The sequence below is a fragment of the Miscanthus floridulus genome, chromosome 19, assembly GCF_019320115.1.
Source record: "Miscanthus floridulus cultivar M001 chromosome 19, ASM1932011v1, whole genome shotgun sequence".
Lineage (NCBI taxonomy): Eukaryota > Viridiplantae > Streptophyta > Magnoliopsida > Poales > Poaceae > Miscanthus > Miscanthus floridulus.
In genome coordinates, this window is record NC_089598.1 from 75,256,031 (window position 1) to 75,259,719 (window position 3,689).

General features: G+C 39.0%; 1 pseudogene; it reads right to left on the minus strand.

The window, feature by feature from the left end:
- Positions 1-980: 980 nt before the first annotated feature.
- LOC136526192 (uncharacterized) lies at positions 981-3,481 on the minus strand (annotated as a pseudogene).
- Between the last annotated feature and the right edge of the window lie 208 nt (positions 3,482-3,689).

The window sequence follows — 3,689 nt, forward strand, 5'->3', positions numbered from 1 at the left end:
CATTATGCTTATGCTTGTTTTGGATTTTTGTAATGATTGCAATGATCTTGTTGGGTGTCCCCACAATTTTATTTAGTTTATAGGCTTAAGGTATAAGGATTAGTGACATAAATAGTTGGGTTATGGTTTTCTTCTGCTTCCTCTATCCTGTCTTTTCGGAGCAGTCTGCACTCTTCGCTTTATATCTCTATTCTTGGACAACCCAAAATCATGAGAAAATTCTGGACAATAGTACACTTCAATGTCTTTCTCTGAGCGGAAGAATCAGCCTGATAGCTATTTTGGTTATGGAGATACGAAAATCACAAGGCGATACGTCTGTGCTGTTTGGAACCTAGAACAGTTTCTGTTGTGCACTGTTTTTGACCACGTTAACTACAGAATTTGGAAATATGTTCTATAAGAAAGTTGTGGAGAATTTTATAAACTTTCCAACGATATAAGCTACAACTTCATTGGATTAACAGAATGGGAGTGACAGCTGTTTTACTGCACTGCTGTTTTTCATCTCGCGAGGAATTCCAGATTTCTTGTTCTTACCCATACACATGAGTATCATTGGGATGACAGAACGTCTTGATATTAGTTAACTCATCTAGAAGGAGATGCAAGCTATACTTTGGTGTCCCCTAGTTTATCTTTTCTTAAGGGGGTAGCCAAGTTGAAGAATTTGCAAGATGAAGTGTCTTACGTTCTAGTTTGCGCAGCGGAAGCGTGGTGGTACCCAAAGATGTGGGAGAAACTCAGAGTCTCAATTAGGTTTGATTAAAGGTTCAAAAGAGGTTTAACCAAGATCATCAAGATATTGATAATGCTACTGGAAGAAGTTTTTAAGTTAGTTGGATGAATAGATCTCAGCCAAGTGCTGAAGGAGTCCAAGAAGAGGTTGAAGTAAAACCTATGTATTAGCTTTGTCAGATCCAAACAAGAGTTTTATAGCTACAATGATGCACTAGTGTCGATTCTTGACGCACTTGGCACTAGTAATCCTCAGACAATAGTTGCCTTCTAGTTGGGTATTTTGCCAAGTATCCATTAGCATAGATCTTGGTTGATTTGAAGTTTCTTGTTTCCTGGTAGGCTGACTGGAAAATCTGATTTTGCTCCATGTCTGAGATGATGAGTGCTTCTCCATCTGTTTCCCTCTCTGAAATTTTGTTGCATGCATTATCCTAACAAAGGAGGACAATTGAAGTAGTTAATTGAAAATGATTTTGTAGGCGGTCACTTTGCATCAGTTAATAAGGTTTGTACAAACTGTTATATACAAACATAGACATCCCTAGATTCTTGGCTTATCCATTGCCCATACTTACTGTGCGTGATCATGAAAAGCTCCAAATCATTTGGCTCATCTCCAGTTATTGGGTCCCTCCAATTAGGCAAGAATGTAACAAATTAGCGATATTTCAAAAGGTAAGAAATCATGGTCATGTGCTTCTGAAGTTATTACCTTCTCAAAGCTACACTGAGAAAAAGTCTTTGATCCTGCCCGATGGTGTACCTTTACATTCTGCCGATTCTAAGAATTCTTGCCACTAACCCTCTGCACAAGGAGTTGATTATAAAAAATATTGCAATGTAACGAAACATAGCCTTTATTTCATCAAGTGCAAATGGCAAGAATAAAGTAAAGGTCATCAAACCTAAAAATTTGTCTTGCCAAAATACAAAACTAGATAGTGCCATTCAATAATGTCCAACTCTTCTAGCTTATGTCTCATTCTCTCCTCATAGGTGGTGTACACCCTGTACGTAGCACTAAATGTTGCTCACCGTCCTTTGTAACGCTCATTAGCGATGGTCCATATCTTTTTCCTATTTTCTTCATTATTCTCGATGTCCCACTTATGCTGTTCAACATATAAAACATAAATTCTAGGACACTTCTTAAATAATTTGGTAACAAAACTGTGTATGCTAGCAAAAACAAATCAAAAACGTGCCATCATATCAGATACTATTAATTTTTTGACATCTTGGTGGATATCCTTCCATGTTCTCACCCTAATGAGTGGTGCTTTTTTCCTTGTGTACACTCCTATTTCATCAGTAAATGTGTGTGCGTTCTCACCTACAGCTCCTCCATGTCTAGAGAATTGGACTTTAAGCTTCTGACTGCCCTGCTTGGATCTCTTGTGGCTAGCTGCCATTCCTTTCACAGTACCTCGTGCCTTCCTCTTTTGGGAGTCTTGTCCATCAAAACAATATACAGTGCAAGAGATTAAACAAAATCATTTACATAGGGAAAACTGAACTGAACATCAAAATAAAATCACAATAAGCATCACTTACTATCTCCCTGTGTTTTCTCACGCTGAGCATGTGATGGCTGGTTTAGAGGTGGTGTTGGATTGCTATCTTGACTTGAATTTAGTAAATCTATCTGATTTGTAGGGTTGTCATATGCACCTGCAGACAATAGGTCACAAGTGTAAACTATAAATGTATTGTGAAGGACTAATAATAAGTTGGTTGACATTTTGGGAAAAGAAGGTATATATTACTAATTTGATCTAGTTGTCCTTGCACCCTTAACCATTCTTTGTAAGTCTTGACTGTGTCATCCCTGTATATATCTTCAAAATCTATGAAAGCCATGCTGCTATTAGTGATTTGGCCATTGCAATATAATATAATATAACAATTCATAATAGGGCAGCAACATAACTTACCTATGCCTTGGCCCTGTCTATGCATATTATTAAGCCACACCTTGTAATCATCAAGTGACTCATCTATGGAATGTTCACTATTTGATGCCACAGTTCTTGGCAATTTAATGGGTGTTATGCCCACAATTCACTCTGTTATTTGATCCCTTGACAATACTAATCTGACCTCCCTCTCCTCTGCATTATTTGATATCATTGCATTTGCATCGACATCATATTCAATCTCGTTTAGTGTTGCTACAGAGTTACCACTTCTCTTATAGTAAAAGTAGTCCCTGGTACCATACCCCAAATTTGATTTCATTGTTATTAAGTTACCAAATGTGAGCTCGTCCCTGGCTATTGTATACTGAGCAAATTGTTGTCCCCTCGGTGCCCCTTACAAGTGAAAGAAATAGTCCATGTTTGTTCCGAGCTGTCATAGAATGTAATGAGAAACATAAGCACACCCTAAACAATATTTAAAGAAGGAACAACTTGAGAATGACAAACAATAAGATGTCCTTCATATTATTGAAGTATCTCACTACCGTTTATTGAAGGTTCTCACTATTATTGAAGTAATTTGTCGAATTCTAAATCATTGCAGTAGCATCCAGACGGACATTGTGTCGTTACCTGTCGTCGTCCTGAGTGGAACACTGGAGGTTTTCTTGTGATTGGCTGCCATCACCTCCATCTTCATCGGCAGGAGGTATCGGCGTCCTGGACGAAGGTGTTTGAAAAAGCAACATCGTCGCCCTAGGTCTGGACAATGAAGTAGGTGTTGGCATGTTGAACGCAGGTGACGTTGATTGAGTCTCCATTGATGCAATCTGCAATCTAGCTACATTGAACAAGTTAACTACATAGACACACAGGTACATGCATTACTCTTTCGTAAGTGAAAATGAATAGATCAATGGCCCTAGGGTTGCCGTAACTCTGATGAAGAGGAAGTCCGAAAGTCCTTGAGGCTTGAGCACCGGCGGTGGGGAGGCACGTCGCGGTGGCCTCCGGGTGCGGGCTGTCCTG